The 12,267-nt window shown below is 39.8% G+C and overlaps 1 long non-coding RNA gene across 2 annotated transcripts; it reads right to left on the bottom strand.

The window, feature by feature from the left end:
• Positions 1-372: 372 nt before the first annotated feature.
• On the bottom strand, positions 373-11,094 carry LOC149128598 (uncharacterized). Of its 2 annotated transcripts, none has more exons than XR_016213379.1 (3): positions 10,716-11,094; positions 6,293-6,379; positions 373-582 (listed from the first exon to the last, which is right to left on the bottom strand). It is a non-coding gene; the product is annotated as an uncharacterized LOC149128598 (long non-coding RNA). The 2 variants fall into 2 exon arrangements; XR_016213378.1 differs by lacking the exon at positions 373-582 and adding an exon at positions 4,603-6,183 and having other exon boundaries at positions 10,716-11,092.
• Between the last annotated feature and the right edge of the window lie 1,173 nt (positions 11,095-12,267).

The raw sequence follows: 12,267 nt of genomic DNA, 5'->3' as shown, positions 1-12,267 counted from the left end.
GCAGAGAGAAGGAAGTAAACTCAGCAAATTCCACTGGATTTGGTGAAGGCAGTGCGTATGGTTGGGCCATTTGGTCACCTGACTGAAGCAAGTTTTGGAAGACCAAAACTTATTGTACAAGATGGCGCTCAAGGCTTAAGATGGCACCTCAGATAAGATGGCACCAGTTTCACTAACAATGGCAGCCTGCTCATAGTTCTGGAGCAGAGAGTGGCATACATGTTAGGTTACCTTCATAACACATACACATACAAACACACACACACACACACGTGTATGCACAATCACACATATAGGAGAGACCCTTAAAAATTATCCTGGAAATGCATATATGGAAAAAACTCAATTTTTTTAAAATTGTATTTATTTTAAAGAAGAGTTAGAGAGGGAGAAGGAGAGGGAGAGGAAGAGGGAGGGAGAGATCTTTCATCTGCTGGTTCATTCCTCAAAATGGCTGCATCAGCTAGGATGGGCCAGGCTGAAGTAAGGAACCAGGAGCTTCTTCAAGGTCTCCCACAGCAGTGTAGAAACTCAAGGACTTGGGTTATCTTCTGCTGCCTTTCCAGGCACATTAGCAGGGAGCTGGAAAAGAAGTGGAGCAGCTGGTTCTTGAAGTGGTGCCCATATGGGATGCTCACATTGTAAGTGGCAGTCTAACCCATTATGCCAAAATGCCAGCCCAGTTTTCAAACTTTTTTCACCAAAATAAACTTACCTTTCCAATTTTATTTTTCCATGAAGTTTTGTATGTTCATACATGCACATATGTGTATATGTATTATATTTCAGAGATTTTTTCAAAAATATTATATTGGTGAAACAAGAGCAGACCATTGTGAAAAGGAACAATGGAGAAAAATAGGAACTATATAAAATGTAAAACATAGCTGCTTAAATAAAAAAATCACCAAAAAAAGCAGTAGAAGAATTGGAAGATAAAGAAAAATATTCAAGGAAATAGGCCCAAACTGTAATGCATAAGAAAAAAATATGAAATACAATTTAAGAGACATAAATGGGAGTCCATGTAGGGTCTCAAAAGTCTGATAGAGAAAAGATTTAAAAAAAATGAAAAAAAGTGTAAAGGACAATGAAGGGTATATATAGTGAAAGTAAGATGTAGTTGATGATTTAGCAACAGTGGAGGGTGGGTATTACAGTACAGTGTGTTAAGCTGCTGCTTGGGATGCCTGCGTCACATATTGGGGTGCCTGGGATTGATTTCTGCATCTGCTTCCACTCTAGTTTCCTGCTAATGCACCCGGGAAGCATCAGAAATTCTTTCAAGCACTTGAGCCCTGTTTATACACCTGGGAGACCCAGGAGGATGGAGTTCACGACTCCTGACTCTGGCTATTGTTGGGCATTTGGGGAGTTAACCAGCAGAAAAGCAGTCTCTTTTCCTCCCTCTCTCTATCTGCCTTTCAAATACATAAAAAATAAAAAAAATTAAGTATAAAATAATTTCCTAGATGGGAGAAAGACATAAATTTAGTCATTTTAATTGTTTCAATTGTTTTGTTTATTTATTTTAAAATCAACCAGAAGCGTTCTGGACATTCCACCAATACATGTTTTGTATACTTTTTTAAAATAAGAACATTTTCAACGTAGTTTAAAAATGTTTCTCCTAAAAATAATGTTTGCATGTAATTGAATATCAATCATATCCATATAAAAATTTCTCAATTGTCCCAACATAATATAGACTGATAGAAAGACGGTTACATACACATATAAATATAGAGACATATTTATGAGAGCTTTCAGAAGTTCGAAAAACATGGAATAAAAAGGTACTGTTATTTTGGTATAAAATGTTTTGAACTTCATGTATATAATGACTCTCCAAAAAGTTCATAAAATGTGTATTTTATGGAAAAACTATGCATGAGTTTCAAAATTTATTTGCATCAAAACAAATATCTTTTAGTTTTATTTTCCCATGAACTTTTTGCAAACCCTTGTATATATGTATGCTCATTTCTCATTTTTTACAGTAGTATTCTATAAGATCTTCATAAACATTGAATTAGCAAATACTGAATCACTGCTTTGTTTGTAGGAGAAATACAAAATTATGCTCCCTTGAGCCTGTGGGCACATTTTCATCAACTGAAATGTCATTTGTGGTATACAGGTTAGTTTGTCTATTTCCTGGTAAAATAAGCCACTCTTATAAGCATTGAAAAGCCTGCTTTTCCACATAATTTTGCCTCTGTAACACTGAGCTGCTATTTTTAATTTAATTTGTTTGATCTGCAGAATCTGTCTCACTGGAAAGTTTTACATTTTTCATGCATGTTTCACTTTTGAAGTGTTCATGGCACCCAGCACTACTTCAGGAGAGCCAATGTTCTCCTGATCTAGTATAACATGACTGTAAATATTTTTGGCTTCTAGTCTCACAACAGTGCTGCTAACTATACTTTATTGGTCATCATCTCATGACTCCACAAATTAAGCCATTTTGCTATCTTTTCCAAACCTCAATATATATGCACTAGAGATGTGACTTTAGCACTTTCTGGAGGAATCTAACATTTGTGTCAGTGAATTTCTTTTTCTCTTTCTGTTTATACCATACAGTTAACTCATTAATATGGAACTAACAGTCAACAGCACTATAACTTATGCTTGGATGAAAATTACCTAGCATATGCATTTTCTTAGTAAAGACATCACAACCTTCTTGTACTTGGTAATATAGAGAGCATTTCAACACTGTACTTGGGGGCGTAGATGTGGAAAATGTTGCAATAACTAGATGCAAAAAGAATACTTGTTCTACATTATAAGAGTTTAAAGAAGCCTGAGCACTTTCTCATTCAACTTTAACTGGGAACATGTGTGTACAGCAAATCTGCACTGCTTTGCACATGCCCCTGAATGAGCAAGAAAATACTACAAAAATCATGTTCTGCTTAATGATGTTTTAGTCAAGAAGGGTTCACATATAAAATGATATTCCAATAAAGTTCCATAGCTTAGTGATGTCATAGTATAAGGACATTCCATGATGTTTATATAACCATGAAATTATCTAATGATGAATTTCTAGTTCTCATTATTAATAAAAACATGACTGTATTCAGTTGTGGATTGCAAATAAATTTTAGTAAATATGCAAATTTACAAATGTGGACTCTGAAAATAAAGGAGATTGACTTTATATATATATGTGTGTGTGTGTCTATATAATGTATATACATATATATTGTTTATATATCACTCACTATGTAAAAGATACACTTAGTAACTTAATTTGAAAGGCAGAGAGACAAAGTAATAAAGAGAGGTCCCATTGGTTCACTGCCCAAATTTCCCCCACAGCCAGAGCTAGAACAAGAACAAAACCAGGAGCAAGGAATTCAATCTATGTATCCTATATGAACGGCAGAAACCCAACATGAACCATCATCACTACCTCCCAGTGTCTGTATTAGCAAGAAGCTGGAATCAGGAGCCAGAGCTAGGAGCCAAACTCAAGCATTCAAATATGAGACATGGTGTCTCAATGCATAGGCCACATGGCAGGATCATGCACACACATACAATTTTTTAAAACTAGTTTGGCTTAAGCTTCTACATGGTAGCGTGCTGAGCACTTGATGAACTATAAGATTTAAGTGACAATAAACAGGACTTACATTTATAGCTTAAATTATGAAATTTAATTCTGCAGTTAATAATCATACAAAGGTTTAATATTGTAAATAGTATTTATTTGCCTTTTTTTTTTTTTTTTTTTTTTTTTTTTTTGACAGGCAGAGTGGACAGTGAGAGAGAGAGACAGAGAGAGAAAGGTCTTCCTTTTGCCGTTGGTTCACCCTCCAATGGCCGCCGCTGCAGCCGGCGCACCGCGCTGATCCTGGCAGGAGCCAGGAGCCAGGTGCTTTTCCTGGTCTCCCATGGGGTGCAGGGCCCAAGCACCTGGGCCATCCTCCACTGCACTCCCTGGCCATAGCAGAGAGCTGGCCTGGAAGAGGGGCAACCGGGACAGAATCCGGCGCCCCAGTATTTATTTGCTTTTAATGTCATAATCAACTTCCAGACAGAACCCAAATGGCCTTACAATAATATAAATGTTATAGAATGGCCAATGTGAGTTCTACCTTGTAGAAATTGGGTGATAAGTGTAGGAGGTCAGCTCAACAGTTCTCATTTAGCCTGACGTGGAGTCAAGATAATTTTTTTCTTTTTTTTTTTTTCTTTTTGTGTCAGGCAGAGTGGACAATGAGAGAGAGACAGAGAGAAAGGTCTTCCTTTTTCCTTTGGTTCACCCCCCCAATGGCTGCTCTGGCTGGTGCACTGCAGCCAGCGCACCGCGCCGATCTGAAGCCAGGAGCCAGGTGCTTCTCCTGGTCTCCCATGAGAATGCAGGGTCCAAGCACATGGGCCATCCTCCACTGCCTTCCCGGACCACAGCAGAGAGCTGGACTGGAAGAGGAGCAACCGGGACAGAATCCAGCGCCCCGACTGGGACTAGAACCCCAGGTGCTGGTGCCGCAGGTGGAGGATTAGCCTAGTGAGCCACGGCACCAGCCTCAAGATAATTTATATAGACTAATAGCTGAGGACATATAAGCTAAATTTTATTAGTGTAGAGTTTTCCGTTTTCAACAACATCACTTTAGATACTCTGACCAATCACCCACTTGAAGCAATTGAACTTTCTGAACAAAGTACACTTCGAAAAATATTTGTAAATACATCATCAAGTTGTTAGGAAAATAAGAAATCCTTTGAAGCCAATAATGAAGTGACAGCAAGAATCTGATAGAGGTCATCAGAACTCTGAAACTAGTCCTTGCCTTCAGGTTATTTCTTGAAACTGGTAAACTTCACCTTGACTGTCATCTTCAAAGGCTGGCCAATCACAGAAGAGAAGGTATCAAGTCCAGGGTTCAGGATAGGGCTCAGGGAGCTATTAGAGAACACAGCCATCAAGGTGAACGTAGGCAGCTGTGAGTGTCAGAAGCTGATACAATTTTAAGGCTTTTTTTTTTTTAAGAAAGGAGAATCTCACAGGACAAATGTGAAGTTGGTAATGCACGAGTATGGGGCTGTGAAGCTGCCGCTTTATTAATTGCACGGGAGAACGTCCCCCTCCATCCCCAACGCTGCTGCAACACTTTGGAGAAACAGCAATAAACTGTTGGGACTCTATAACAAACCTTCTCTCCTTGGTGAGTTAAAGCATCAAATTTGCCCCCTTAAAGGTAACCCAAATATATATATTAAGATAGAATTTAGAGAGATCCCAAGTTGTTATGCTTTTGCTCATCTTACAAAATACCTTCAACCAATGCTAGCCACATTGGAGTTCTAACAATTGAAAAAATATTAGAATAAAGAATATATAAAATAGCTCAAGATGGAAGGAAAGAAGGACAGAAAGGGCAAAAAACATCACAAAAGGGGAAATGTCAATAGAAAAAATACATTAAAAAGCAACTGAGATCATTAAAATTCAGAAAACTAACGTTTTACACATAAACTAGAATATGTGTGAAGCTGGGGACGATATGGAAAGCCAGCCACAATAGGACAGTTGCTCGTGATTTCATCTGAGGCCCCTGGAGAAGCCAAACTGAGAGAGAAGGTGGAAGTGGTTCCCAGTAGCTGCCATGAGGGGAGGCTGGGGAGGCAGTGTTCAATGCCCACACAGTTCCACTTGAGCCACACAGTAGTGATGATTACACTGCAGTGTGAAATGCAATGAATGCCGCTGAACTGTACCTTTAGAGATAGTTACACTGGAAACTTTCACACTGTGTGCATTTTAATATAATAAACAGTTTTAAAAGTAAAAACTAAGATGAGATACGTTCATTTCCAACAGAAAACCATAACATAAAATTCCAACAAAATTACATGCAACATGGGGCCAGCACCGTGGCACACTAGGTTAATCCTCTGCCTGTGGCACTTGCATCCCATATGGGCACTGGTTCTAGTCCCGGTTACTCCTCTTCCAGTCCAGCTCTCTGCTATGGCCTGACATAGCAGTAGAAGATGGCCCAAGTCCTTGGGCCCCTGCACCCATGTGGGAGACCTGGAAGAAGCTCCTGGCTCCTGGCTTCGGATGGGAGCACCTCTGGTCGTTGCGGCCATTTGGGGAGTGAACCAACAGAAGGAAGACCTTTCTCTCTCTCTCTCTCTCACTGTCTGTAATTCTACCTGTCAAATAAATAAATAAAATCTTTAAAAGAAATTACATGCAACAAATAATTCACACTCTTCTGATGGGGCTACAAATTTGTGTCCACTCTGAAAAGCGTTTTGTTACCTGGTAAAGATCTGGATTCCTCTGCAGCCAAAACTTCCATTCCCAATGCAGTGTTTTTCACATGACAAGTCTGAAGGTGCCAGTGGTCTGTAAAATTAATCACTAATAGATACAACGTTTTTCAAAGGGATAGAATGGCCATATCATAGGAAGTTGGTATGGCTTCATATAACATATTTATTTTTGTACATGTATGTGTACAGGGATTGTGATACACAATATTTTTGCTTACTCTGACTCATGTTTAAATGGCTGAAAACTAAAGCTTTCAGCACGGGTTGGCAAATTATTGTCTGGGTCAGCTCAGCCTGGGGAATGCTTTGGTGCAGCCTATGAGCTAAGGGTGTTTTTTTTTTTTACATTTGTAAGTAGTTGTAAAAATCAAATAAACAAAAAATTGCAGAAGAATATATGACAAGCAGCTTCACAAAAGATGTGTCAAAGAAGAATATGTGACAAGCAGTCTGAGAATGTGGCCTGCCACTGTCTGGCTCCTTTCATACATAGTTTCTGATCTCTGCCTTGGAGGAAGTCCTGTGCATAAGGAGACATGTGCAAGAATATGAACATACACTTAGCATTATTTGTTTTCATAAAAACACTGGAATCAACACAAATGTGCATGAGCAACAGGATAGGTATAAAGACTATTTTGGAACTTAAAGAAATTCAAAATGAAATATGGCAATACATGACCACTTGGATAAACCTCACAGACAAAAATTGAGCAGAAAAACAAGTCATAGATAAATGCATTCTGTGCAAGTCTATGAATGTCAGGTCCAAAACCATGATAAAGTAAAGGCTTCATTATTTAAAGTTACAAGTGTCTGGTAGAACAGTAAACCAAGCCACAAGTCAAAGACTAATAAACATACAATGTGGAATAATAGTTAACTTCTGAAAGTATCAGATAGAGAGTTGGATTGGAGATAAGTATAGAGATGAAAAATCATGCTCTGTTATACTTATTTCGTGCATTTTTGATTGATTTTATTCTTTACTCAATAAAAAGGGGATTTGAATGTAAAATGTTAAATGGCCATTGAGAAAAAAAAATAAAGACTAAAAAAAGACTAAACTTGGAAGGAGAAGGCAGAGGGGTGTGTGAAGCAGACTAACTTACACAAGCTAAGGTTCCCATCTTTAATGTCATTGAATGGACACTCTCTAAACATGGTAAAGCAATAAATGGAGCAATAACTGCTGTGTTTTAAGATGTGGCAGTGAGATCTAGAACAAAAGCAGAAAGAATGAAAGGCAGTTGTTTCTGATATGTTAAATCAGGGATAGGGAATACGCCAGGAGGATTTTGTGAAATTGCATACCCTTCTATTATGTTTTAAATCATCTTCACTGAATTTAGGTATACAATGAATTTGCACGCAATACATAATTATGTGTAGTATATAATACAGTTATATATTACAATAAGTATATACCTTTCTATATACTCTTTATTACATCGATGAGTGTAATATCACCATTATTGCTCAGATTTAAAATGAACTTATCTTGAATATTGAATATTAATACTGTATATTTATGGGGAGGGCATTATGGCTTAGCAAGATAAGCTACCACCTGAAATGCCAGCATATCATATGTGCAAGAGTTTGAATCTCAGCTGCTCCACTTCTGATCCAGCTCCCCGACGATGTGCTGGGCCCCTACCACCCACACAGGAGACCCAGATGGAGTTCCAGGCCCCTGGCTTTGGTCAGGTCCAGCCCTGGCTGTTGCAGCCATTTGGGGAGTGAACCAGCAGATGGGAGAGCTCTCTTTCTCTGTCTCTCCCTCTTTCTCTGCAACTCTGCCTTTAAAATAAATAAATAAATCTTTAAAAAATATATTTCATCTTTAAACTTGTGACACCTGAATCTTTTTCTCCTGGAAGTTTCCTCATACAGTGCTCTTTTGTGAATCTATTGGGCCTCCTGGGATGCCAAGGGTGCACTTCCCATCACAAATCCCATTTTTCCTTCCATGAGGTCTGCTTCTCAACTTCCCATCTCTGCATGGCTCAAATATCCTAGACCTTCAATGCAAAAGTCAAATTTTACATCACCCACATAGGATTCTGTGCTATGCTCCATCTCCTGCACACTCAAAGTCTGCTAGCTACCCCTTTTCAGAGATGCTGCACTTTCCAGCTCAAAAAACAATCACTACTTAAGTAAATGTTTTATTTTGCATATTAGATACACAAACCATTTGAAAAGCATGTTTCAATAATCTTTGGATAACCTCAGTTGCTTTGTGCTATGCATTATCCATCAGAAAAAAAGTTTCGCAAAATTAATTAATTATTTAGACATGTAGCCAACCTTATTTAGAAGGCCATAGCTGTATAGAAATACAGCACACAGGACTGGCATGTGGTGCAGCTGGTTATGCTGCAACCTGTAATGCCAGCATCCCATATCAGAATGCTGGTTTGAGTTTCAGCTACTCCACTTCCTCTCCAGCTTCCTGCTGATGAACCTGGGAAAGCAGAAGATGGTCCAAGTACTTGAGTCCCTGCTACTCATGTGGTGTGGGGAGCAATCCGGACTAGACTAAGTTACTCAAATTAAGACTTATTCTATGCATCTGCTCTCCCACAATATGGCGCTGGGAGAGAAGTAAACAGCTTCCGCACAGCTGCCTCCAGTTCAACTGATAAACTGTAGGACTTGCTCCTGATTGGAGGAGAGCAGCGTACTCGGCGTGTGGGCAGCCGAGTTGGGATTGGCGGAGGAGGACTATAAAGGAGGAGAGAGACAACATGCACCAGGAACATCTATGGGGAACATCTAGCTGAAGGAACACCTGTGCAGCCCCCCGAGAGAGCCGGCCGGCGGTGTGCCGCTCCCCTGCGGAAGTGGGGAAAGCGGCCAGGGGGAACCGCCCTTCCACGGAGGTGGAAGGGATAGTAGCCAACCCGGGAAGAACCAGCAGCAAACCCGGGGAGGGCCGAGCAGACGAAAGAACAGCGCAGGGTCCTGTGTCGTTCCTCCACGAAGAGGGGGAGCGACAATGTGGGAAATCGAGATAGGGTTCTTGGCTTGGGTCTGGGCCAACCACAGATGTGGTGGGCATTTGGTGTGAGAACCCACAGATGCAATATCTCTTTCTGTTAGTCTTTCCCTCTCTCTCTCTTTCTCTGCCTTTCAAATAAACAGATAAATCTATCTTTAAAAAGACAAAAATACATACATACATACAATTCACATATACACATGGCACACATATGTATAATGTACTCCCAAAAGTTTCATGAAATGGAATGAAAAGATATGTTTATTTTGGTGCAAAAGGTTTTGAAATCCATGCACAGTTTGTTCATAATAACTATGTTCATGGACTTCTTAAAGACCCCTTGTAGGCATGAATTTCAATTTTTTTCCTTGCCTCAAAATACACTTATTTTTCAATGTGATTTTCCATGAACTTTTGGAAGTGCCTATATATATGGGTCTATCTCTACCTATATATATATCTCTATATGAAAAGACACTTGAGTACATACATGAATAAATGTGTGTGCATGTGTAAAATATCAGTCACTGTGCTTTAACAGAAATCTTTCCATGGTAAAAAAATATGTAATGAATCTACTGGGAAAATTCTGGAAGATTGAGTAAATGGTATTGTGATTTGCGCAAGACCATATGGGACCCTTCGTTACATATTCTGTATGGCTTTTCTTATGAGATCTATATTCAATTTTCAAAAAATGTTCACATTGTAGTTGAAAACATAAACAATAGAGTTCCCTTTCCTTAGGGTAATTTTAGAATATTGTTCCAAAAACTTTACAGAAGAGAATGTTTGTACATGGTGGAGTGGAAGGGAACCCAATACAATCAGTAAAGGAGAATGCAGTGCTGACTGCTTTCAAACAGCTAGAAAAGTTATTTCTAATCTTTGAAAACAAGTTACAGGGGCTGGCACTATGGCATAGTAGGCGAAGCCTCCGCTTGGGACGCTGGCATCCCATATGGGCGCTGGTTCGTGTCTGGCTGCTCCTCATCTGATTTGGCTATCTGCTAATGGTCTGGGAACGTGGTGAAAGATGGTCCAACTACCTGGTTCCCTGCACCTACGTGCGAAGACCAGAAGAATCTCCTGGCTCCTGGCTTCTGATTGGCTAATTGCGATCATCTGGGGAGCGAACCAGCAGATGGAAGCCCTTTCTCTCTGTCTCTCCCTCACTCTTTAACTCTGCTTCTCAAATAAATAAATAAATCTTTAAAAGAAAAAACGAAGAAAACAAATTACAAAGAGAATTCCCAAATATCTTTTTTTACCAGGGATCAAAAAACATAACACAACACATTTTGATGATTCTCATCCATGTAAAAATGCTGTAATATCTTCTTTCTTTAAAACCAACCTTCCCCACCAATCGCTTCATTTCATATCCCCCTGGGGCCTTTACCTTGCTCTCTGGTGTCCAGCAAAAGAAGGCTCCGCCAAACAAATGCGTTTCCCTGCTGCTTCCGACACCCATTCTCCACTTCTCTTCAATGCACGCCTTCAGACTTTTAGCCCAATCCTTTGCAGGAACAGCTCTGTCCAGCTGACCAGGACCTCAGCACAGCTGAATGCAATGGGCAACTTCCAGTAGGTTCCTGCCTACCAACTAATCAGTAGCCTTTGAAGCAAGTGAGGATTCCAGCTGGGACAGCCGCCTTGCAAGGCTCAAGACCCTACTGTCTCTCTGATGTTCTGTTGGGTTCCCTGTCTTTTAAACATCAGCTCCTCTTTCTCCCCTCCCCAGCCTCAAATCAAGAAGCCCTAGAGCTCATCTGTCACGTCTTCTTTAATCATGAAAACAGCCCAGGTGGTCCTCTTCAGCCCTAACGAAGGAAGAGGAAGGATATTTGGGCCCTTGGCAAATGCTTTTGTTTAAGCCTTTTATTTCCCCCAGATATTAGACATCTACCAGCTTGGTACTGGAAGGAGTTAGGAGGGGACATCAATTCTGTGATTCTGAGGCTGCCTCCTTGTGGGGTCTCAACAGGAGATTACTGATGCAGCCAGCGGAGCTGTTCCCCAGTTGCCTATTAGGGGTTCCAGCAGTTGCTTCTGTCCCTCACTCCTTCAGGTGTAAGGGAGATTATGATCCACGTTGTTCCCAGCCTTGGGGAAATACACCTGGAGCATTGTAGGTACCCTCTGTAAGCCCTTAACCTCACATGACCCAGTTTAAGTGTGGCAGCTACTTCCTGTCCTGTCGCTGACTGTTGCAGCTGTGGCAGTGCTACAGGTAATTGTTTTCAGTGTTGTATAACATTTCTGTTGTGTGGGTGCAACAGAATTGCCCAGTGAACTGTTAGCACACTTTTATTTTCCTTTAAAGAATGTTGTTCTATTGTACCTAATGCTGCTATGATTACTCTTGTGTATTTATCTTCTGTGTGTTCAAGGTTCTCTCAAAGCTATGCATGCAGTACTGCAGTTGCTGGGGTGTAAGGCATCTACAATGTATTCATTTTTCAAGGTACTATCAAATTGCTTTCAAAATAGTTAAATCTACTTAAGATCCCACCAGCAGTGTAATGCGTTTTGTATTGCTCTTCAAGGCCATCAGTAGTGACACTGAGACACTCTAATTTGAGTAACTATTTGGTTTCAAAATGCTATCTTATTATGGTTTTAATTTTCTTTCTCTTGTTTTACTAATGCAGTTGATTGTTTTCTTATACATATACTGAGTATTTCAGTTTCATATTCTAAGAAAAGCCTCTTAAATTCTTAGATTATTTTTCTGTTGGGTTCCCTGTCTTTTAAACAATTTATCCTGAGAAATTACTAGCATGTTCCAAATGTGAACCATTTGTCGCCCACATGTGTGGGTAATAGGTGCTCCTAGTTTGGGGCTTGCCTTTCCACTCTCTTTATGCCATCTTTGGATGAACAAAAGTTCTTACCTTTAATGAGATTAAATTTATTAACATTCTACTATGATTTTGTGGTTTGAGGAACTT

Source organism: Oryctolagus cuniculus, chromosome 1 (assembly GCF_051225735.1).
Source record: "Oryctolagus cuniculus isolate XC-2025 breed Fujian yellow rabbit chromosome 1, ASM5122573v1, whole genome shotgun sequence".
NCBI classification, from domain to species: domain Eukaryota; kingdom Metazoa; phylum Chordata; class Mammalia; order Lagomorpha; family Leporidae; genus Oryctolagus; species Oryctolagus cuniculus.
This window is presented reverse-complemented; position numbering and strand designations above follow the sequence as displayed.